Here is a 25,704-nt window from a genome sequence, read left to right on the forward strand (position 1 = left end):
GGGCGATATGATGAGCAGTCCCCCTCAGGCTTCCCGGGTTTCAAAAGTACGACAACTTCGGCTTCCCTAAGTGTGCCTGGTAAGCACCCCATGGATATCACCTCCTGATACATTGCCAACAAGCGTGGCACCAGGCTCTCAGCGTAGCACTTATAGAATTCGGCTGTGAAGCCATCCGGGCCTGGAGATTTCCCGCCCGGCAGAGACTTGATAGCGCCCACCACCTCCTCCAGTGTCACTGGTCCATTGAGCCCCTCCCCCTGTTCCTCTGAACATCAATATAACCCCACCTCATCGAGAAACGCCACCAGATCCGCCTGTGTCGCTGCCAACTGCGACGAGTACAGGCGGCCATAAAATTCCTCAAATTCATGGGCGATGCCCTCATCTTCATAATGATGTATAAAGTGAATAGTTTGTGAGGCATTTGTAAAGAGCAACGCGAGTAATTGGAAACCAAAAGGAGTAGTGAACTTTGTAACTTTGGGAGGCTAAGAAGAGATACTATACACAGAGTGGTCCGGCACCGCATGGGCACTCATTCAAAAGTCTCTGTTAGGTATCCAACTGATGCTGAGTGTGAGAAAAAGCAATATTAAGATTGAAGAGGTCCTGCAATGGGTCAAGTCAAAGCCTGTGCACATTCAAAAGTCTTTGATAGTTTAATGAACATCACAATTGGTCCGAGCCCGGCTGAGGGAGACTAATTGAGTGAATGAAAGTGATCTCAGCCTGGAATCCACCATTGAACTTTTTAGTTTGAAAGGAATCTGAGCCCAAAAGATGGGGATCCAACATTGAACCTTTGTTTTAAGAGGGATCTGAGCCAAGCTGAAGGAGATCCAGGCTGAACACCCAAATTAAACACAGATAAAGGAAAATAACTTTTGTGTGTTATCTTTTTGTACACCAGGCCCTCTGAGTCAAGAGACTTGCAAAAAGTAAAGAGACTTGGACACAGAAGGTCCTGAACTGTGAAAATCAAACTGTATCCTTGTGCCGCAGAAGCCAGAGTGTGTGCTTTGCTCAAGTGATCCGCCTTGCCCCGTGCTGAAAACCTGGGGAAGGGAGGCCAACAGCCCGAACATCCTGACTGATCATTCTGTGAACACCTCTTTCCTTTTGTGAACATCACCCCCACATTATGTGTAAATTAGTGGTAAGGATTGGCAATAGTTTTTTTAAGTATAGGCACTTTAATTTTGATGACGAATCCACTAGGACTGCATTATTTTTATTTGATGGTAGTAGCTTGCTCCCATCTGTAGATTTAGGAATAGTTAGGCATTTTTCAAACCCTTGCAAATGTTCAATAAACACCCTTGAACTGTAGCCACTTGTGTCTGTCTTACTGTTGATACCATGCCTTCCCTACAGCATATTCTTGCCAAGGACTCAGAGGGACAGAAGGTTTCACATTAGCACGAGATGGGACACATGCATGTGTAAAAGCTGAAATTCCTTATAAATGCAAGCAGGAAAATCAAGTTTGTGGCCCCTACACACATGACTTGAACCTGAAAGACAAAGCCTTTTCATTTGAGCCAGACGGGGGCCGTTGTTCCTATACAACCGAAGGCAAGATGATGAAGATGATACAAAAGTAATACCAGGTTCCAAGCCTAATGTTCTGCCCCAAGACCTAGAGGATCATAGATGGTAACTTGTTGGGTACATGCAGCACCTTTGGGGCTGTCCTGACCACCTTGAATAGTTGTACATGGGCTGCTAACTATCCAAAGTGCCAAGGTTGAGAAGGTCCTCTCTAACCAATACTTGCTCACCTTCCATGCTAGCTCACACTTCATTGCACGGCCCAATGGTAGTGCACTAACATGACATACCTGTAGTTGCAACATTTAGGAGGTGATCACAGCAGGAATTACCAGATAAGGTTTAACCAATAAGGGTACTAACTCCATATATGTTCCATATGTAGCCTACCTCACTAACCAATCCCATTGACCCTTAGGTTTTTGCAATGTATCATTATTTTGTGATGTTACTCTGCATTAAAAAACCTAGGAAAAACCTGTAACTGCCGGCAAAGTATTAGAGAACACTGCATTGTCTATCACTTGATCCCTGTTACAAAAGCTTTCAATAAACGGTAATATGTTTCACATGATTAGACTCTTCCATTTTTGAGTGCAGGGGATTTCCCCGTGCCCAGTCCCTCTTGCTTGTAATTGGGGAAAGTAACAATCCCTCGTCTTACTTCAAATGTTAGCATAGGACTGTCGCTAAGACCCCCAGCAAATACCGTTTCCCCCCCCCCCGCGTGCCCAAAGGGATGCATTGCGACCCATGAGGACCAGACCATTGACCATGCGTGGAAACTGAGATGGTCGTCAGGAGCCCCTTTGGTGAAATTCCTGCCTGCTCCCCGTAGGACACCAAGCAGACTGCAAGGCAGAGTGACAGATTGTGTAAGTGACAGTGTCTGATGGATCACTGGATCCACAGAGTGTAAGTTTGAGTCTAACAATCTGAAAAATATGGGTGAGGGGGGATTGTTGTGTTGTGGTTCACTGTTGTTTTCTAGGTTATTTATGAGAGATTCTGTTTCCATGCATTAGCTACATTACTGATGATGAGATGATTCCCTGTGGCTAGGCGTTAGCTTAGGTTGCTAAAGGTGGTACATTATCGAAAAAAAGAAAAAACATATTTAAGGTTATCTTATGCTGCAGTGTAGAAGAAGGACCACACACATTTGAATGGGCTTAAGAGACAGATTCCCCTGTGGATTAAAAAATCAGGAAGACGGCTGTGTTTGTGTATTTGTCGTGTATTGTGTTGTGGTGTTTTTGTGTATTCAGGGGTTTAAACGTTTACTTAAATTGTTTCACATGCCTAGTGGTTGGTGACGTCATACAAAAAAGGTTGTTAATAGGACACAGCACATTGACGTAGAAGTGACGTCCCACAGTGGGGCACAGAAAAATGAAAAAGGCATTGTTTCATAGCAGGTCGAAGTGATGGTGAAGCTTTAGAAAATGAGAAGGTTGTTGAACCACTTGTGTTCGGCTCAAAGAACACCTGGAAGGTTATGGCTTCGCCTTGAGGGCAGAGGCTGGAGCGAGGGGGATATACAGAATGCAGCCTAATAAAAGGTTGTTAAGTCGAGAGGCTGGTGGAGCACACTAGAGGTTGTTTTGTTGCGGAGGAGTTGTTTAATTGTTCATAAAGATTGTACAATTGATATTACCATTGTAAGAAGTGTGTAAAAAATTGTGATTTGAGGTCAAGTAAGTTTCTGCAGTCAGAAAGTGATATGCCATCATGGGGGATACACCCCTTAAGCAGTTGTGTAAGTTCCTACGACGGTATCAGGGCAAATCTGCAAGTATAGCACGGAACGGACTGCCGATACTGAGGACAAAATAGCAAACCCATGGCACGGGGAAGACTCTCTTTCGAAATCTGTGCTGCAACACATGACCACATAGTTGCATGCAGTGTATATGGGAAATGAACTGAGCAGTAGATTAGAAATACTGGAGTTTTGTAAGATGTTTGAGGACTCGGAAGAGGACCCACCCAAGACGGAATAAATGCTCAACCAGCATGATACAGAGGGTGAAACGCCCATGGCTCCTCCTCCTCAAACCACAGAGAGGGGGATTCTAAGCAACAAAGAGAAAAATAGAAGGAGGAAGATGACAGAGAATGGGCAGAGATAATGAGGAGGTGAACACAAGAGCAAGGGAAGAGAGGAAGGAACTGGAATAGTTGCAAAAAGTGGCAGAGCAAGTAGAAGAGAAAGAGAGGAAAGAGAAAAGAGGAGAAGATAGAAAGAAATGGAGGAGAATGCGATGAGAAAGGCTGAGGAGGAAAAGAAGAGGCAGTTGCAATTAGGAGGGAGAAGAAGAAAATGGAGATTGAGAGGATTGTTAAAGAACTTCGGCACAGGGAGGAAGAAGAGAGAGACAAAAGACAGGAGCGGGAGAGAGTGATAAGCAGAGAGAGATGCCTTAGGAGGTAGAAGATATAATGATGGGACCCAGACTCTTACATGATGATGAGGAAGCGGGAATAGGGAGGAGGATCGGGATGTTGCATGGGAGCAAGAAGGACAGCGCTTCTGCCCCTAAGGCAAGCAAGAGCATAGCGGGGTCCCCATGGAGGAGGGGAGGTGACTCACTGTACAGAGCAGTGGGGAGACAACAGGGGGAAAAAATATGCAGAGGCAACCTAACTTTGAGGAGGTGAATGAAGGCAGTGATGACAGTTTAGGGACAATGGGGTCAGATGAAGAACTAGTGGAGAGCGATGATGAAGAAGGGGGACGGCTGTGACAACCCTCCGAGGGGATAAGCCCAGAGTGGGAGACATGATGGGATGAAGAGGAAGTTACATAAAGGGGAAAGCTAAAACCCGAGGGGTGTCTTAAGCGATCCAAAGGTGTATTGTATAGCGCGGACGAAGTCACTCCATACGAAAAGAGGCAGAAAGCGCTACTAGCATAACAGAGGACTAGCATGACGAGAGCATTTACAGTTAAAAAAGACATAGGGGATAATGACAAATGTGTGGGTATAACACTGTTTCCGCTGTTAGAGAAGGGTGGCGGACAACCACATTTGAGGTGTAAGTTGCCATTGTTAACTGCAGGAGCGGGGAAGTGGATGTATGAACTAGAAAGATTGACAGCAGGGTCAATACTAGCAGTGGGTGACATGAAGTGCTTACTCTTTCCATCCTGGGGGAGGTAGCTGGCAATTGCTTGGAAACTGGCAGGATATGCCAGGGTCACAGCAAAGAACACAGGGCATGATGGAGCACCATTTAATCATTTAATAACTGCAGGGCAGCTGTATGGCAGGCTCTGAGGGTGCAGAACCCAGACATGTTGTGTAAGGAAGGCATGGTATCAAACAGTGAAGAGAGATACAAGTGATCACAGTTCAAGGGTATTTATTGAACTTCAATGGGTTGGTTGAACACCTATCTAACCTAAATCTAAGGATGGGAGCAAGCTACAACCTTTAAATAATAATAACACAGTCCAAGTCAAGCCTCTGTCAAAATAAAAGGGCCTACACTAATAATCCTATTGCCGATCCTTACTTCTAATTACAAAAGGATGTGGGACAATTGTGTATGCAAAAAGAAAAATGTTCAAGAAATAATATGTTAGGAAGGTTTGAGCCTTTTTCAGCACGGGACAAGGTGGCACGTTCGAGCTACGCACACACCCAGGCTTCTCTGCCATGTGGATACAGTTCAAAACATAGGTATCAGGGCCTTCTGCCAAAGCCTCTTTTCGAATAACAGACTCTTACTGCAGAGAGCCTGTCGTAACAAACAAATATCAAAGTTCCACTCTTATCAGGATCTTCACATGCACAAGTTCTCACTTCCAGTGTTCATCACGGGTCTCCCTCCTTTAGTCTTAGACCCCCTTTTTACCACATTGTTTATACTTGGTCTCCCTCATTCGGGCTCGGACCATGGTTCTCCCTCGTTTGGACTTAGATCCCTTTTGCACAATATTCACATTTGGTCTGCCTCATTCGGGCTCGGACCATGTAATCTCACTTGTTACGTTTCCTCTTGATATCAAAATTGAAGACTTTTGAATGTGCAATGGGTTTTATTTAAACCGTCACAGGACCACTTCAATTCACTTTGCACAATGTTCTGATCAATCTTCTACTTTAGTTTCTACCACTTCTTGGCAGAATACCTTCCAGAGACCTTCGATTGAGCACATTCATTTGGCGGACCACTCTGTCAATGGTATTGTATCTTTCCTTCTCAAATTCAGACATTCATCAGCCGTTTACCGTTACTCGCATCTTTCATCCCACACATTTAACGATGCTCATTCCAGCACTTTTTATACAATGTAGCTGCTTGCAAGCTTGACTTCAACACAAACCCGTCTTGCATCAGTCTCCCCAACTCACCGGCTGTGTTTATTTCTCTGGCACTTCCTTGTTCTTGAAGCCAAGGACGATACCACAGTGACTGCTGCTCCTCCCCGCCTTGATCGGTTACGCGGCAGGTCCTTCGGTATCTCCGACACACAATGCAGGATTCTTCAGTCTGGTTTCCTAGCCTTACGCTTTCTGATTTGAAGTTTTCTTGAAAGTAACGGTTTCTTGCCAAAAAGGTCAAAGGTATTTCCCTCTTGCGAACCGTTCTTTTTTTGCCCTCTTTCTCCCCTCGTTCAGCTGCCGACTCGAAACTGCTATTCCTTCATGTGCTTTGCCTCGCTCCGAGTGTGCTCTTGTGCTCAGTCTTTTAATCCATATGGGGAAGTTTAATGGAAGTCAGGTGTGAGGGATTGCCAGTAATTGCCTGACTTCGCCTGACCATAGTAGCGGGATATGTCAGTTACACTGCTCGGGTGTGAGTCTGTTTTCTCCCAGAGCGGGCTGTCCGCGTGGAAGTGTTTGTGAAGGAAAAGGGGGGGATACAGTTCCCATGTATCCTACCTGGTAGGATGGGGTAAACATGTTACAGGGGGAGGGAAACTGCATGTCACCATCCAGTGTCCCACTCCCACTTCCCGATTCTACTGCACTGGTCCACCCCCAGGAACTGGATGGAAAAGCGATGGCCGTGTCCTGGCCACTTGGATGACAGATATCCAGGGGCTAGCAGGTGAGACAGCTTCTGGTTTCTCACAATCGGACATAAGTGCAATTATGGCATGCAAAATGCGTGAGGACGAAGACCAACTTCAATATATTCAGCTGACCGTAGTACATTATTGTCAACTAATGCAGAAGAATGCGAGAAAGAAACGTGAGGAAAGAAAACAGGAAGATGCGAAATTACTGCAGAAAAATTGTCAAAATATACAATGGAAGGGGCGATGTTTGCAAGCAGAGAGGGAGTGGTTACCCGAAATACCCAGTATCATCAGTAACCGGCAGCGGGAAGCTTTACAGGAAGGGGAGGCACTAACTATTGGTCGCAAGGAAGAGGAGGCGTGCCCATGGAGAGAGGAGCACGGTACCAAGTGCAGCAGGGTGAAGACGGGTTTAACGGGGGACAACTCAGGCCCATGGGAGTCCCAGCACAATGTTGATTATGCAGAAAGACGGCCACATATCATGAGTATGTAGAAGCAGAGGGAGAACGAAAGAGAATGGGGAGGTGACATACCCGCCAGCATACAACACTGAGCAACCCAGCTATTATGCCCAAGATTGCATGCAGATGAACCACAAATGCGCCACAAATGGAGCCAGCACAACACGCACGGGTCCAATCACAACAGCCCATGATGCATGCACCACAAATACGGGTGTGCACACAGCCAACGCAGACAGCGTCCCAAGCACCGGCGCAGCAAAATGCTGTAGCCACGGTACACATCGACATCATGGTACAGACTCCCACACAGTGGCTGGTGGGTGCGACTGTTTATTGGAGGTAATCCATTTATGGGTACAGGGATAACTTTATACCCACAATAGGACAGCCCATAGACTGACTTGATGTATTCAATCCTATCTGTTACACCCGACCTGATTGAGGAACCACGTGTAGGGGTAACCATAGGTGACAAACCTTTAGCCTTTCTCGTGAATATAGAGGGCAACTAGATCCCATATCAGGAAGGGGTGATGCCCCATGTCAGGCATTGCCATGAATGCTCAAGGTTTCTCTGGGTTTACAGATTTGGTTCAGTTTACTGACAACGTTACCATGCCACTGTTATATTCACGCCAGACACCAGTTCACATAATGGGAAGGGATATGATGAGTAAGCGTAACATGAGCATTTCATTCACTGACCAAGGGATAGTGTGTTCTACCCAAGGAATCGACTACATGAATACGCAGGAATGTATTTGTGCATTCTGCGGTCAGGCTGTACAGTGGGGGGTAGCCTTGGATCCCGAGCTATTTCAGTATGGGGTGGAGGTGCTGCTTGCATGGCTTCAGGGATACAAGGCAAGCTACTTTGCTTGCCAAACCAGGTTTTGTTTAGACCAGAAATTCCCTTAGATGAAGAGAAAGTGCAGGTAGTTCCATTAGAATTGGAGACAGTTATATTAAGAGACAAGAGAATAGTTAAACACCGGACTGATGATACAGGAGCTTGGAGAGCATTAGTAGCAGTAGGGGAGGGACACTGATTGACTGAACTAACAGGTGAAGAATTGTTTCGGGATGACTATTCAGATATTGAGACATTTTTTTTGTGAGCATTACTTACTGGATGAGAAACCATTACAGGGAAGTTCCACAGCAGATGGCCCTAATGAAAACCACTGCCATTTCTTCATGAAGACTTAGCAAAAGTACAGAGCATGTTATGGACCAACAGCCCATATGACGTTGGCCTGTTGAAAGGGGTAGAAGCTGTCAAAATAAAGCGCAAACCAGGGGCGATCCTGCTGAGAGCAGAGCAAAACCCGCTATCCAGGAAAGCATACAAAGGTATTTTCGAGACAATCTCCATGCTAGTGCAGCAGGAAATTCTAGTACCATCAGAATTGCAATGTAACATGACTGTGTACCTGGTAAAAAAAGGCAACAGGGGGATTGTGGTGTTTTATTCAGGATTTGCGCCCTTTGAACAATATTGTCCAAGCAGAGTTTCCTTTTAGTTGCCAATCCAGCAAAAATATTATGTAATATTCCGTCAGAGGCCACTGACTTCACAGTGATAGATTTGAAGAACGCTTTTCTTCTCTATCCTGCTTCATAAAGAATCACAGGATTTGACATTGTTTCTGTCTTTATATATAAAGCTGAATGTATATATGTGTGTGTGTGTATGTTTGTCTGGCCATACAAATCCACACTGTTGAACCCACGTCTACCAAATTTTGCATGGATTCCTCTTTTGTCTCGGGCAAGATTGTAGTCTATGTTTGGATGCAAAACATTCACTCCGTAGACATCCTCATTTACTGATGCTCACCCCGATTCACTACAGTAGGTACTAGAAGGAGGCCAAATTTGCAAAAGTGTCTGAAGCAAAATATTCGATTTGTTGGTTATTCCCTTGAAATGTATTCCTAATGCATACAGTTTGCAAGTGTTTATTATAGCACTTTTAAAGGGAATAAAAAAACGAATTACACATTTATTTTATCACTCCACTCCAAATATGGGAAATAGTAAGGTTACTATTTACTAAAGTTCATTCACAAGAATAGAGCACAATCAATCAATCTTTCTTGGACATTTTCTCAAATGTGCTGAATCCATTGAGTGACTGAAGCATGCCACACAAAAACAAACCTCACTTGGACAAGCTCCATCTGATACAAAGCAAAAACCAATATCAAGAGCTTCTGAAACACAACAACAAACAGCAGCACAACTTGCCAACCAGAGGACAAGAGCAACTTTCTCCACGGCAAATGAGATGCCAGAACAAACTGACGCAAGACTTGCTGACATGAGGACAAGAGCAACATCCTCCAGGGCACATGAGACACCAGAGCAAACTGAGGCAAGACTTGCCAACAAGACGACAAGCGCAACTTCCTCTAGGGCACATAATATGCCACTAGATCAGGACACGGGCAACGCCGAGTACCCCAGCTAGTATAGAAATAAAAAGTGGAAACACACAAGGCTTTCACAAGCGTAATGGGAATCCCCTTCTATATTTAACACCGTCCTTCAAATGGACTATGGGAATGTACATTGAGATAGCATGGTCATTCAATATATGGACGGCCTCTTACTATGCAGCAGACCAGAGGAGCAGTGTTGAAAAGACTCAGTACAACTGTTGACAATTTTGTCAGAGAAGGGTTACAAGGTTGACAGGGCAAAAATACAGTAGTGACAGAAGGAGGTCATGTATATTGGACAGCTAATATCCCAGGATGGTAGAAAGGTGCCTCCTGAGAGAGCAGAGCAGTTCTCAGGACGCTGCCGCCAAGGATGGTGATGGAGATGCAGCAATTCTTAGGTCTTTGCAATTATTGCAGGGCCTGGGTGTTCGACTACAGCACGTATACTAGGCCTTTTTTAAGCAGGCTTAAGAAGGCTCGCAGGGGGATGGCAAGCTAACGTGGACAAGGGGGATGCCAGAAGCATTTGGTGAGCTAAAAGGGGTAATATGCTTAGCCCCAGTGTTGGCAATCCCAGATTACAGTGTAGAATGTTATGTTTTCACACACAAATGGAGTATTGATGGCGCCAGTGCTCACACAGAAGACCACATTAGGGTACAAACCGACAGCTTACTACAGTGGACCGTGATGAGAGGCCATTATCCTTGCAAACAAGCATTGGCTGCTGCTACCTTTGTAGTAGAGAAATAAGTGAGTGTCACAATGGGCTGCAGTACCATTCTGTACAAGGAGCATGCCATTTTTGACATTCTTGAGAAGCCCAAAAGTATGCATCCGGATATGAGGTGATTATCTCGAATCTGGCTTTAAAAAAAGTGAGGTTTAGAGTTGTAAACTCAGTGACATTTATAGCAGAGCCAGTAGAGGAGGGAGACTATGTACACAACTGTACCACATACACAGAATATTATGATGGCATCCCTAGAGTAAGGGAGAATGCCCTCGGGGGGCGGCAGGTACTCTTTATGGATAGGTCCTCAACAATTGACGGGACAACAGGAGAATGACATACTGAGATGGCAGTCATAAAGTTAACAGAGTGGGACATTTGAGGTAGTGGTGAGCGCAAGATTACCCTCTCATTTTTCAGTGCAAGCAGCAGAATTAGTTGCACTAGAGACATACGAGGACAAGGAGATCACAGTGTACTCCGCCTCTCCCTACGTGATGTCAACAGTACATGCAGGACTGTCACGTTGCAAAAGGCAGGGCTTTCGATGTGCTGACGATATGCCAGTACAGCATGCAACCTTGTTGGATAGGCTCATAGAGGCACTGTAGCTCCCATCAGCGATTGCAGTGGTGAAACGCCAAGCCCACACAAAGGGGCAGGATGTGGTTTCTACAGAAATGAGGCAGCAGATGCAGAAGCAAAATGAGCAGCCGATTTGTTTGAAATATGAGTTTGACACTCCACCTAATAAGCATTCCCAAACGCTCAGAATGATATTGCGAGAAGGGTATAGTTCAGTTCATAGCCCATTACCCAAATAACAGAACTACAGGGGCAGTATCCAACAGAGGAGAAGGAGCTACGGATGAGAAGGGGGTGTTTGATATCTCTCACATATACTATATGGTGACAGGAGAGCACTGGAAAGTCAGTTATTCCCGTTGCGTTATTGCAAGTAGCTCTCACGCAGCTCCATTACCCGACCCACCTTATTAAAGATGTTCTTTCAGTACATATAGCGGAAGATTGGTTTTGTCCCAAATTGGCAGAACTTGCTGCTGCCTTTATGAATAATAGCATTATTTGTCAAATGTTCACTGCAGGTCACATGTTGCGTGCAGTAAGAGGAGCAATACCATGCCCTAATGGGCCCTTCCGACACCTCCCATTTGCTCCTCCCACTAAAGCAAGCAACAGAGAAACCTATTAAATTGGTACGAGAAAAAAGCTTGGAACTATCTAGGAGACGTCAAGCCCTACAGAGGTGAGATCCCCTGGCCCAACACGTAGACCCTACAGAGCAAGAAGAAGAAGAACAGCGGCAGATTCAAACACGTTCAAAGACCAAAGCTAGACAGGAGCATACAGAAAGCTAAAGTAGGCATACCGTCTTTCCTTTACACTAGATAATCATCGTATATGTATGAACTGACTTTCAACGAGTAATTTTATACTTGCATGATCACCGAAAAGCACTTTATGAACTCATAATAACCAAAAGGCAAATGATACCAGAAAATGTTTTTGTTTATGCTTTTCTTCTCTGTGTCACACATATTTACCCAATACTAACAAGAAGTAACGTGCCCGTTATTGCCTTACTAGGCAATCCTAAGATTACATTTATTTTTGAACAACTCTTTATTGTTGCTTTAGCACAGTATTAATACAGAAGAGCCTGACTGTCTCAAAAAATGGTAGTATCAAAGGCTATGAATTTTGGTAAATGTCGAATTCATGGACAACACCATGATCACACACCTATTCAAGACATCAAAGCTGCAGCAAGAGCCATTGTGTTGACATTTTCTTGCATTCTGCTGTCTCTATTTCTTTACCCTGTTTGGGTTGCAGAAAGCTGTATTGTATCACACACTGAAGTATATGCTAACATAACCTCTAATTCCATTGTCACTAAAACTATATCTGAACAGGTTACCAGTGCTGCCCAAAAAGTAAAAAGACTTAGGCGAAGCGCAAACACTGATTTTGAGCATGTAAATGCATATCTAGCCAATTCAGCCCATGTTTCAAATATATTTTGTATCAGCACATGACCAAGGTGGGAAGAGAGACCACAAAGGAGAGCTGCTCTCTCATCCCCTATGCCATAGGTGCCTCCAGAATATTCATAGCTACAGAAATTCCAGCAGCCAGAGCACAATGCATTATGCAACTAGCGCTCAGCACCACAAGGCGTCAATTTCAAGGAAGATGGGCCGAACTGCGATGGATGTCACAATAGACGTTCCCATATGAAGATAGCTATTTCAAGATTCAAGCAATGATGGACGATTATTGGAGTTCGGATAAAACAATGCAGTACATTTTGGATGGCTCAAACAATGGAGAAGCCCGGATAGTAACACAAAAGGAGTTGCAATGTCTGAAAACAAGGAGGAAAGAGACACAAGGACTGCCAGGATGCTGGGAGAGACCTCAACTGTTGGTGTATGGACAGGTATTCACAGGAGAAGGATGATGAAAGGGATGGTGGGGTGCAAAGCACAGGCACTCCTGATGGTTCCAGTAGAAGTGGTACAAAAGGAAAATGATGACTGGCTCAAAATAATGGGCTGCAAGTTCCAATCTTTTCACGTGGGTGGAGATTGACGCAGGTCCTATGTCAATTATACCAGTCGAGAATGCTTCCCTTTGTTTCCAGAATGATGGTCTGTGAAAGTCAGGTTGAACAAAGGATGCAAACGAACTTCAAAGATACCGGGTATGAAGGTTGTAACTGCAGTGATAATGGACCACAATTGGACCTGTGGTTACAAAGCCTAAATGCAACTACCACCAAACTGGGGAGGGAAATGTTCTCTGGTGCAGCTGAACACACCAGCATTATTGGTGCCTCAAAAGCACATACAAGTAGATGGGTTCCCCAAAATGGCTGCACACCAGTGGCAGAGGAGATCAGTGGAGCTGATGAGAGTAAAGAGAGGAAATGACATTTCGACAAAGATGGAAGAAGCACTCGATGCCATACCACCAGAGCACTGACTGTTCAGTAGGACTGACATTTTTTTGCATCAGTTGTTCCAGGAATTCAGGCCAACTTAACCACAAAGTCAAAGAAGAACTGAGAGCTATCCGACTGATGCCCGTACAGAACAGATATGTTTTGGATATTCTCGCAGCCATGGAAGGGGGTGTGTGCACAAAGATGGGGCCAGCCTGTTGGACCTACGTGCCCTCTCATGATGCAAAGAAGGGAAATCTCGTGAAAATAATCATGCAATTATCAGTCCTGCATGTCAAGATGGAAGAGATAATGAGCCCAGCAGTGTCAGATGAAGATTGGCTGACATATATCTTTTCCTGGATACCATCATGGATGGCTAACGGGCTGAAAGTACTGATAGTTGCCTTAGCGTTAGTACTGCTAGAATTCTATGTCATTAGAGTAGCTATAACTCAGTGCAAGAAGACCACCAAGAAGACAATGGAGATGAAAATATTTTTGGTCATACAGCCGAAGTCAGACAGAGAGCCGCAGACCTTTGAAGTGCTACATTCTGTCAGGAGACTGCTCCAGCCCTGACACTTGGGGAAAACCAGAACTCGTATACGGGCCAGGTTTCCACTCCCTAGTTCCCCCTCTCGTTCGCACTCAGGTAACTGTGCCACTTAATTCTAAATCCATGAACATCCGCTGTGTAGCAGTTAGACGGCGTTGAAGGTTACCATGGAAACTAGGTGCTTCCGTGTTCATTCAGTCTCGTGTCTTTGCACGCTAAGCCTTGATTCACCCTGTCACATGATCTATGGTTTCTATTTATGCCCCGCTCATCCTTGAATCACTGCTTCTGAATTTGTTTGCTACGGCCATTGAAACTTTGTTTGGAACTGCTTTCTTGGTTATTTACCTTGCTACGTCCTACGGAATTTCCTTGTCTTGCTCCTTGTCTGTCTGCTCACGACAACCACCTTACGAACCTTGGAACGCTTTTTGACCTGCTACATCTGCTGATTCGGTACTTCGTTCTGCTTGTACGGATTCTGACCCAGAACCCTCGACCATTCTTCCCTCTGCACTACCTTACCTTGAGACTCTCTCCATTGCGTGTACCTGGACTGCTTTCAGGAATACATTAGGCGTCCTCATGCCGGTGGGTGTTAGGAGGAGCATTTCTTCGCTTCACTGGAACTGGGACTGTTTCCTGGGAACTCTGCTAGGCGTCCTCGTGCCGGCTGGTGTTAGGAGGAGCATTTCTTCACTTCACTGGAACGGGGCCTTTTTCCTGGGAACTCTGCTAGGCGTCCTCATGCTGGCGGGTGTTAGGAGGAGCATTTCTTCACTCCATTGGTGCAAGGGCTGTGTAACACCGGGTAAGTCTTCCCATCTACAGTTCCCCCTCAAAACCTACTTTCGAACTGCAGAGCCCCACTCTTGGACATATGGTAAGAGGTGTTTGTCTTGTTCTTTTATACTGTTCATGATACTGTTCCTCTTCTTGGTCAACTAACCCACTCATTATACTGTATTCACTTCTTAGGATACGCCTGTTTGCTTATCATCAGGAACACTGATCTTATTACTGGAACATTATCTGCTAGTCCAAAGGTACTATTTCCTTGATCTTGCCCTGTCATTTGTTTACGTGCATTCATTGTTACCAACCTTGACCTTCCTTTGCAGGAAAGCGGTATCCTGTGGTGTCCATCCATCTTTGGGTCAATTAACTCCTCAGGCGATTGTTCTTACGTCCATGAGAGGTACATTGGCAGAAAGAACTCGTTGTCTACACGACGGGTTCAACTTCCGTAGCAGAACTCGAAAAAGGAATACTTCAGAGTTCTGACACATTCACACTTGAAGCAATGTCCCCTTTTTCCTCCAGGCACAAGGTTATCATTTCCCCAAGATGCACGCAACTATATGGGATGATGGGTATGGTGCAAGCCCGCTGAAGACTGCTGCTATATGACCTGGAGTCTGGACGAACAAGCAAAATACCATGGTCACCTAGGGAGAGTGGCGAATGTATGGATACCGTAACCAAATATGAGCAGGGAAAATATCAGAGGAAGTGTGGTAGATATATATCGACCAGAGGGGGGATTGAAGATGGAGACAGGAATGTGGCCCTTGTCACACCTATCCAACCCTCGTCTCGACAGCAGAGAAATTAAAGGTGTACATCGTTCCTGACCCCATCCTCTCCATTACCGATGTACGCAAGATGTGAGAAATGCTGTTCACTCGGTCAGCCATTTAAACCATATTCTGAGGACGTCAGATAAGTTTGCAGTCAAAGGAGTAGGTGGACTGATTGTGACCATGCAAAATCTGATGATGTCACGACTGAGACTATGACTTAGATGCGTTAGATAGGAAGAATGAAAAACATACTTATGACCCACTTAGATAGAGGACAGTGCGAAGGCATCATAAAGCAAGACACAGACAACAGATTCAAAGTTCAAATAAAAAATTATTTATTAACTTAAATGCCAGGATGGTAGAAGGCTTAACTTGCCCTATGCTGTGGTGGGATTTCCCCTACCTAAAGAAACTAAGGATAGTCTGAGTCAGGAAGTTCAACTTAAAAGGCTGCCTCTGTCCAAAACTTATACTTGCCCTCACAACTAAAGCTAAACCACTTGTGTAGAGAAGTCGGCATCAAAAGAAATTGTGTTCAAAATTCAGTTCTGAGTGTCTTCCAGCTCTGGGCTTACTTTCCAGCTCCCCTTCCCCAAGTTCAAGACCTTTCCACAAAATCTCAAACAGAAATCTTGGGGTTCCCTTCCCCAAGAAGACCACACAGTTCCAAAACCAGATCTCGGAGTTCATTTCCCCCAAAAAATAACACAGTTCAAAAATGAGTCTGAGGATTCTCCTTCCCCAAGGCACCAGTTTGCCAATTGTACTTAAGGTCAGTCTCTCAATATTCAAAACCAGTTCCAGGCCACTTTATCCTTTTTCTAGTTATTGATAGTTCATACAGATTGCTTTTTTCCACTTCTCTTCAGCAATTTCTTTTAGGCACTGTTATTACATCCTGAATATTTCTTTTGCTTTCACAGTTAGGGTACACCCGGTCTAGGTGTAGTTATGAGACCACATCGTCCACCCATCCCAGGTCACGCAACTGGTCAACCAGGTTCTTCTGTAGCTGCACCTGTGTTCTGATTTACACTCACTTGGCTCTCTCTCTTTGCCAGCCTTTTGGCTTTGCCACAACGTGTTTCACTCTTTGCAGTCTCTGGGCTTTGCCACCATGAGTTTGGTTATACAGTTCACTTCGTGGCGCCCTTTTCCCTTCACCACATTGCTCTCCAACATCCTTAGCAATGTTCCATACTTGCTTTGTATTACATTTCATCGGATTCACTCTTCACACCAACTTGTCGTTTGCACATTGGTTAATTAAAACCTTTCATATGCCCATCAAAAGCTTTCATTCAGTTTGGTATTCAATAGTTTCCAGCTCTTATTTGCTCACACTTTGCAGTAATCATCAAAAACCATTTACTTTGGTTCCTCGTATCTTGCACTTTACTTCTAGTTCATTCAGCATTCCCTTTTTGCCACGTAACAGCCCCAGGAGCGCTCTGGTTCGAGTGATCCCTTTTCCTCACTCACCGGTCTTTCAATGTCACCTCCCGCCCTGCTTCGCGTACACGTCCTCGGTGAACAGGCTGTTTGCTCCTCTCTCTTGCTCTCTCTGTGGGTTTCCGGCAGCTCCGCTCAGGTCCCGCAACGATGCAAGTGACTTACAATGATTGGATTTCTTTTCTGGCCCACAGCCCATGCTGCAGGCACCAACCAATCAGGCTCCCAATACTGTGGCCTTCACATGGCACTACCTGGCCTCGGTGCCACAGTTTCTTCCAGTTCTCACCGGCGTCCTGGTTTCCCGACAGGACCACCCTCTGCTGCCTCGTACTCCACAGGATTTCTCCATGTGCAGACCCCCCCTACTTGTCTCCCCCTGGTCTCTCTGACTCCACCTTTTATACACCAGAAACCGTTTAACAGGTTGCAGGTGTGAATCTTCAGGCCCAATTGCCTGACCACATTTAGTAAAGAATTCCGGACATGCCTGACCCTTACACCAGTCTGTAGGCCTCAGTACTAGAATGACAAAAGGGTCTGTTAGTGTGTATTACTCCTAGTCGCCTCTTCTTCGTCCCAGTACTATAGTGAATCGAATGAGGGGAATTGAGGGGATAGCCTATAAAGGCAGGTAGAGGGTGATGCTGGTTCTCATTTGGAAAGGGGGGATACCATGTCTCGCCTGTGGATATCCTCCCCCAATCCACAAGGAGCCTCTACCCAGGTGATCCTCCCTTGCAACTCCAAGGCCAGTGTTTGGATCCAAAAGCGATGGCCTTTCCCTGGCCACCTGAGAAGAGGATCCAATGGAGTAGGTGTGAGGATACCCTCAAGTTTCTCACAATGGACACACTCTCGCTATGCAGTTACCGCAAGTTGCACAAGAATACATTTAAACTGCTTGCTGACGCAAAATGCCACTAACATGAGGGCCCATGTAAATCAAGATGGAAGCCACAGCCACATTAAATGTATGGAAGGCACTGAAACGGCTAGAGAATACAGAGAGAGAACTGACATGCTTATTTCGCAGAGATGCACAAAATGGGCTGTCAGTGAAGCTAGTGTGCATATTCTTGCTAAGGACACAGAGGGAGAGAAAGTTTCACATTAGCAGAAGAGATAGGATACCTGCATGTGTAAAGGCTGTGTAAAGGCTGAAAATCCTTAGAAATGCAAGCAGGAAAATCAAGGTTGTGGTCCCTACACATGTGACCTGAACCTGAAAGACAAAGCCTATTAATTTGAGCCAGATGGGGACCGTTGTTCCCATCCAACCGAAGTCAAGATGATACTAATGTAGTACCAGGTTCAAAGTCTAATGTGTCTCAAGGCCTAGAGGATCAGAGATTGTAACTGTTTGGGAACATGCAGCACCTTTGGGGCTGTTCTCGCCACCTTGAAAAGTTGCACATGTGCCGGTAACTTTCCAAAATGCCAAGGCTGAGAAGACCCTCTTTAACCAATCCTTGCTCACATTCCACGCTAGCTCACTCAATGGCAGCGCACTAATCTGACATACTTGTAGTTGCAACATTTAGGAGGTGGTCACAGGAGGAGCCACCAGATATTGTTTAACCAACAAGGGTACTAACACCATATATGTTCCATATGTAGCCTACCTCACTAACCAATCCCATTCCACCTCAGGTTTTTGCAACGTATCATTATTTTGTGACATCACAATGCATTAAAATCCCCAGTACAAGCCTGTAACGGATGAGAAAATATTGGAGAATGCTGCGTTATCCATAACTTGATCCCTTTTACGAAAGCTTTCAATTAATAGTAAAATGTGTCACATGATTGGACTCTTCTGTTTTATTGATTGCGGGGGATTTCCCCCGGCCCAGCTCCTCTTGCTTGTAATTGGGGAAATTAACAATACCTCTCAAGGTTTCTATAGTTTGACATCCATGAAGAGGATTACCAATTCTCTATCCTACCATTTTCCCTGAACTCGGCACAAGTATTTTCACCATAGTGCTTGCTCCTCTTGTTCCATAACTTGCTCAGCGAAAGACTGGTATGCACTTCTGCTTGAATGACTTGTTACTCCATACTCGCCATAGTGGAGGGTAAGACCAGGGGTGGGCTATGTCTGCAGGATCCTGAACATTATGGCCTGCCAATCAATAGAAAGAGGTCACACCTGAATCAGACCATCGCATTCATTGGAGCAAGGTCCTGAACAAAGTAGAGGGTTTGTGTTTCTATCAGAGGATCAGGGCGAGCAAACTCTGGTTCCCATTTTCATCCCTAGTAAAGTCACAACAAGCCTCTGCAAGACAATGTTCGAAGGTTCAAGGCCAGATAGAGGCCACTGCCTTTGTAGTTCCGCTGTACAGGCTACATCTACAACAGATGGTGTCACACTTGCATACACATTGGGTGCTGAACCTGCAACTTCAAATCTTTAGGGCATGTGGAGGGAGCATTCTTGAGTGGATCCTTAGAAAGGGATACTCTTTATGGTCTCCCACCTCAGGTCATGAACGTTATGGATGTGAGTGCTCAAGGATGAGATGGGACTCTCTTGGAGAAAACCGAGAAATACAGTGAAACCTGAGTCTAGAAGGACATCTTCATTATTCAAACTGGAAGGAGTTTGCACTTCACAATAATCTTCAGGGCCCTGTTGGCCATCTCCGCAATTCGAAAAGACCGGAGTGGTATGTGGTCAATACCTAGGCTGGATCTTATAGTCTGACAAAATCTGATGGGTTCTTTGTTTAAAGTGTCAAATGTCGAAACCAGCCACAATAAGCCAGTCAAAGAAAATGTGCTTCATTTTCCTTTACTCATCTCACTGCACCTCTCCATGCCTATAGTTGATCCTCTTATCAAACTTGTTTGTAAGCAAAGCAACGTTGTTGTTTGAACTTAGTAAGAACTATTGTTTCAGGAACACTGTTGCAGTATAACCTGTCCAACCCATACTTTTTTACTGTACATGAAAATTCAATAGAGATATCAGATATTTAAGGAAAAGAACAGAGTTTATTTTATTGAAACAGTTAGTATGGTAGCTCAACCCTACCCCAACCGTCGTGGGAGGGGGCAAGTCGATTAAATTGCCAGCTCTGCCGTCCAGCTTAGGGTCTTGAGTGGAGGAGAATGTTATTTTCAGAAATCTATGCAAATAAACGGTGAGAATAATCTGAGAGCAGACAAACTGAGCATGGATTTTTCAGCTTCACTGGAACTATCTTTTTTTTTTAAATGAGTCCTGGTTGCAGGACCGTGGTTGTATTTTTCTGCAGAGAAGGACTTTAGTTGCCTTTCTAGATTTGGAACCAGATTACCACATTGTCATGTGGTGCTCTCAATCTGCTGGGGTCAAAGAGGGGCTTGTGTGAGTTTTCTCCCTTCATATGCCATATTGGAGATTCTCCCATTTCAGCTCTTCTGGTCCAGAAAGAGTTGGTTTCTGCGCGTAGTCAGGATTGCTTTGTAAAATATCGGGTACTTCCCGACACACAGAGAGAATTCTGTCAGGGTCATTGCGTGAATGACCAACCCAGGAGGTTTGGTGGTCAATTTGGAGATTGAGCGAGATGGACTGAAAAGACAGGAATTAAGTATGGCAGTCTAGGTCCCATCCACCTTAAAGGTTTAAACTCCTCATTGGTGGTGCTTTCGTTGGTGGTATGTGAATAATATTCCTGGTCATTTACCCTGTTCAGTGACTATTTATCTGCAGTTATTTTAGGGCATTCTGCCGTTGGTCTCTCTGAGGTGATTTGTTGTGTGCAAAGGCAGGCTGTGAGGGTGTGGGCGTATTACTCTTATTGCTAGACTGCTTTTTAGCTTTTCTATAACTGGACCTCCCATGTGATCGTTAGACTCATCATGGGATTTACCACTTGTATTGAGAACTCAACAGTTGCACCCCTGGGGACCCTTATAGTCTGTACAGGTTACGTGTTTGTCACTTAAGGCTATTTTACTGACAGCTATCCCTTCTGCTAGGTGTCAGGGTGGATGCGGTGCTCTTTTGTTTATGGATCGCTTCCGGACTATGAGACCAGAGGTGTTGGCTTTGCAAAGGACCGGGCCTTTGGGACTTAGGTACTGTCATCCTTTCATAGGCATCCGTGGATTGCACTACCTTCTTTAATGCCTTCAACCTTTGTCTTTGAACTAGGAGGTTTTGCTCAATATCCCTGGATCAGGAATCCGAAAATAATTGTCTCAAGAGATCAGGAAATACCAGATGCCCATGAGCAAACATACAGCAATGCACCCAGGGTGATCAATTGTTGCCAGCACTAAATGACATTGCAACCTCAAAAGAGTTCTGTTCCGTTTTTTGCTTGTTTTGCATTTAAGGAAATTAACTTGTGATTAACGTTAGATGACTGTAGACACATTACTCAGTGAGTTATGGGAAGTAGCTATTGTCTGTTACGCGGTGCGAAAGTTAGGTGATTGGAAATGGGAGTGCGCAAAAAACTGTATGCTTTGCAATACATGACTATGAGCAGGTGATCATATCATGCATTCTCATTGACTGTGATTCTCTAAATCTTGATGGGACAGTTGGAAAGGCCAAAGGCGATTCTTTAAGGCTCACATTATGGTGCATGATTGTAATTGTCTGCTTCCATTCAGAATGGGTGACATAAAGATACTATCATACTATCTTTGCTAAACATGTTACTATAGTGAATAATGTATACTGCACGTTGGCTTCTTGTGTGATATATGCATGTACCAAGTCTTCTTTATAACAAAGAATGTTATCTTATTCCTGTGGTTTTTTTTTTAACACTTTTTAGAAACATGTCATTTGCCTGTGATGTCTCCCCTGTTACAGCTCTACGCTGGTCCCTCTATGCACGTTGGAGGTTGCCACAGAGCTCCCGTCAAGATGGCCGCTGGACTCGGCCAAGTAGCATGGTGACGTGAGCAACCGGAATTGTCATCTCTAATGAGACACGACCTGGATCTCTTTGTCTATGTCAAACCTCCCAGAGGGTATGTGTCCCTGTTGTCCTTATGCGCCTGCCTCCTGCTCCTTTGCGCTCCTTGCATTTTGTTCCTTGTATATCGTCCTGGCTTTTGTGCATTTTGAACTCTATTCTCCAATGTGTTATTCCAGCCCTTTATGGAATTCCTCCCTGAACTTCGTCTTGGCAGTTTACCCATCTCTTTTCGACCTCTTCTTATTTATTTGTAGGGCGACGAAGCCTGCAGGCATCGGGGCGCGCAAACACAAACACAGGAAACAGCAACAAAAAAGATGGGACAGGTGACCAACGTGAGCAAGAGAGTCAGAAGCGGGGAGGGTTCTATTTCAGAGAAGCATGGCTGTAGAGAGCGTTGGTTGAAAAGGACAGATCTTCCTTGCAGAAAATCTTCAATTTCAGGCTTTTCCTGGCAGTTACTCTCCAGCGTCTGGCATCTTGGACACTTTTTTCTGTCTTCACTCTGCTTTTCCCCTGTCTGCTGTTTCTTTCTGCCTACTACCTCCCTCGGGGTGGTTGCTCTCCAAACTTAGTCAGCGGGGCTTCCAGAATTCATTAGCCTTACCTTGCGCTAAGGCCGCTCCGGTTAGCAAAGGTGAGGTGGGTTGCTGATGCTATAGAGCCCCTCCCCTATTGCTTGGGCTATTCCCTAAACCTCTCACACGAGGGGGGTGTTCCCAGAGAAGATTTCTTTCTATTTCCAGCCTTACAAATCAGTCTTTTTGTCGGACGAGGCTAAGAAATGGATTATGCCAGTTCCACTGCTTCTGGCATTTTAGGGGGTTGGGGTCCAAAAAGTCAAAGACCGCATCTTGGTCCAAAGCAAAATCAGTAACTTAGCAAATATTTGTAAGGTGGTAACTTGGACTACCCTTGATACCTTTTACAGCATTGTCACCTTTCTGTGTAGGTGATAAAGATGGTGTCAGATGTGGGATGAGTATGTTGTAGTCTGCGTTTTAATGTTTTTTTTTGTTGTAAAGAGTGTATGAATAATATCTATGCTGTTGCATTATTTTGTTTACTATTGTGGTTTACTTGGTCCGAGACCAATAAGCACAAGCGTGCTTCTATTTTACGGACAGAGATGAGGCAGATGGTGGGAAAGGAAATGCCTGTTACCCTCTTTCTCTTTATCTTGACATGTATTAACTTACAAGATGGCAGAGAAGCATAACACAGAGTCCATATATGTAGTGATCGTATCAGCCACGACATTACAACCTCTTACATTAGTACCGTGAAACACCTTCCAGTCTTTATAGCAATGGCTGTTTTTTATACAGACGTGGTTTGTAAGCCCCATACTAAGAATGCTGTACATAGTTAATAAAGGGGAGCCAAGTTGCGACGTAAGATGTGTATTTTCCTCCTGCCAGTGGCGTTGTTTGTTCCGAGGCTAGGATCTCCCAGAGTTTCCCCCACCACATGGCTAAGTTAGGGCCTTCTGGGTGTTCCCAATTGTGGGCCAGGGAGATCTTTGCTGCCAGTAAGAGGAGAATGATCAGTTTAGATGTATTCCCTGGTTCACACTGCATTTTCCTTTGTGTGAGCAGTGCGGCTTGACGCTCGTGTCTACATTGTGCAGGCCTTTCTTCTAGCCTGCTGGTCCCCTTCTCCGCCACCTCAAAGTTGTTAAAGCCCCGAAGCACTGCCGGTCCTTAATCCATAATCCAAGCTCCTTAGCTGGCCCTGAGCTGATCCTGGTCTGCTCAGACTTCAGCACTGGGTACAGAGGCTTTTTCCCAGATCTGTTATTTGACGGCGGGGGGGAGAGGAGCTCTTGTGCTCCCCAGCACCCACGACATCCAGTGAGGTTGTGTGAGACGTGCTGAGAGCAGCGGTGGGGGAAGTGAGCTTGACAGCACGTTACCTGCTACAGCTATAGCAGTGCTGGTGACGTTGATAGCTGATGTCGTGACTGGCTGCCGCTTGGACAAAAGGGCTGGCGGTCGGCTTTTTGAGAGAGTAAGTGGGGGGTAGTGTCGTTGGGCTTTATCTGTATTTTTGGGATTTTGCTCAAAAACACACAATAGTGCTCTGGTGTTCAGGGGTGTAAGGTGCAAAGCCTGTCATGATCTCTGCTTCCAAAAGGTCAGGGTTTTCCCAACTCCCTTGGAAGCAGATCCATAACCCAGGTTCCGGGGGCCAACCAGTCCCAATTGGGACCTTTTGGACCCAGTCCTGGCGCCAGTGGCACCAGGCTCATAAATGTGCCCAGTCCCAGCGCTGGAAGCGCCGGGCTCATGATGCTTGGGTGGACTTACCTGCAGCAGACCATGCTGCTTACTTGCCTGCCAGCTGAGCCTCTGATCCTCTTCTGTTTGGAACTACTTTTCCTGTTGGGTGGGGCAGGAGCCACTCCCTAGATTCAGAACACTGGAACTCTTCTGGAAAGCAGGAACTCTTTTCTTACCTAGGCGTGGCTGTGGAAGGAGACACCTAAGCACTACAGGAGGCTATTTAAACCACACCCGGTGGATGAATCTTGCTTTGCGTTATTCTGCATCCTCTGCAGCAGAACGCTCATCGTGCCTTCTGCATCGGATCCTGGGCCTAAGGAAAAAGGCTTACCATCCTGAATCCAGTCTTCAGCAACACCTATAAAGACAAGAAAGAACAGGTTAGCATTCCGGCATCTGAAAGACAAAGGCTTACCTACTCTTCGTGCGCTCCGGAGGTCTTCACACTGCATTCCGGCATCTGAAAGACAAAAGCTTACCGACTCTTCGCACGCTCCGGAGGCCTTCGGCGCTGCATCCTGCATCTGAAAGACAAAACAAGGTGCGTTTAAAGACATTGGGGAACTTTGATACTCACGTGCCATTACTCCTTTCCACATCAACCCCAGTGGGTATTCCGGCACCCTGCAGCCGCTCCGAACTCGTACCTGCAAAATAAAAGACAGTTAGAGCGCATCGTGAAGCAGGCAACAAGCGCTTACTTACGTGCTTCCAAGCGCTTCTATTCATCATACGGACTCCATCTTCAACTCACTTCAGCCCGTCATCCGCCATCGCCGGAACCTGCAAAACAAGAGACATCATTGCTAAAGACTTTAAAGACAATAGAATTACTCGAAACTTACCGTTCGTGCAGTAAACGACAGACAGCAGTCCTCTGAAGTCAAGAGGCCTGCGCTACCGATCCAGTGAAGAAACTGGTTACAGCACCCTGCCCCGACGCAGATGGAGAGCTCGGCATTCACTTACCTAAGGTGAGAGCGTTAACCTTTGGGGGTCTACAGGAGAGCAAAAAAGGGAAGAGATAGGGACACCCCAATAACCCCAGTTCATTAATCCCATATTTTCTGTCTGCAGACATCTTACTCTTGAAGTCAGGCATACAGTGCACAGAGGTCCAGCCCAAAGAGCCAACCGGGTGCTACACATCACCTTTGAAGATACGGTAGTCGCCCAGTCAAGACCGGCGCCTCTGCGAGAATCAGGTGAGCGTTACAAAGCCTGAGAGGTTGTCTCAACCCCACTGAGTTTGCCGTCTGCGACCACCGTGGACTACTGGCATAATTTCTCTCGGTAAACTGTCCCATCCTCCTCGTTTTCCCTGACACTACCCGTATACCTCAGAGAATACGCCGGTAAGCGTAATTAATATTATTGTTCTATTAAGTCTCACTGGCCAAGGACAGTCTCCTGCAGTCTGCTGAAGGCTGCTGGCGGGGAGGACACTTGAGACTGGTAAGAACATTCCTGTAAAAATCTCAAATACCGGCAGGCCAGTCACCTTTTCGGAAAGGGCTGTGCACCATGTAACAATCGTCCTAAAATACTGTTCCTAAAATCTGATAGTCATCTGTTAGCTGTTGCTGATTAGGGTGTGCCAGGGTGGTGAGAACTTTTTAGTTAGAGTCCCGCTCGCCGGCAGGCAGTTACCCCTCTAGAAAGGGCTGCGCACCACTAACATTTGAACTAA

The 25,704-nt window shown here is 45.5% G+C and overlaps 1 protein-coding gene and 1 long non-coding RNA gene across 4 annotated transcripts in view; one reads left to right on the plus strand and one right to left on the minus strand.

Annotated features, from left to right (window-relative positions):
* Window positions 1-21,770, plus strand: part of LOC138521136 (uncharacterized) — a 64,718-nt gene extending 42,948 nt beyond the window's left edge. The window contains exon 3 of the long non-coding RNA XR_011282950.1: window positions 21,583-21,770. This is a non-coding gene — a long non-coding RNA (uncharacterized lncRNA). The remainder of the gene's footprint in view (window positions 1-21,582) is intronic.
* Window positions 1-25,704, minus strand: part of TMEM253 (transmembrane protein 253) — a 594,226-nt gene that overhangs the window by 497,211 nt on the left and 71,311 nt on the right. The window lies entirely within an intron of this gene.

This window comes from Ambystoma mexicanum, chromosome 13 (genome assembly GCF_040938575.1).
Source record: "Ambystoma mexicanum isolate Mex_15411 chromosome 13, UKY_AmexF1_1, whole genome shotgun sequence".
NCBI classification, from domain to species: Eukaryota; Metazoa; Chordata; class Amphibia; order Caudata; family Ambystomatidae; genus Ambystoma; species Ambystoma mexicanum.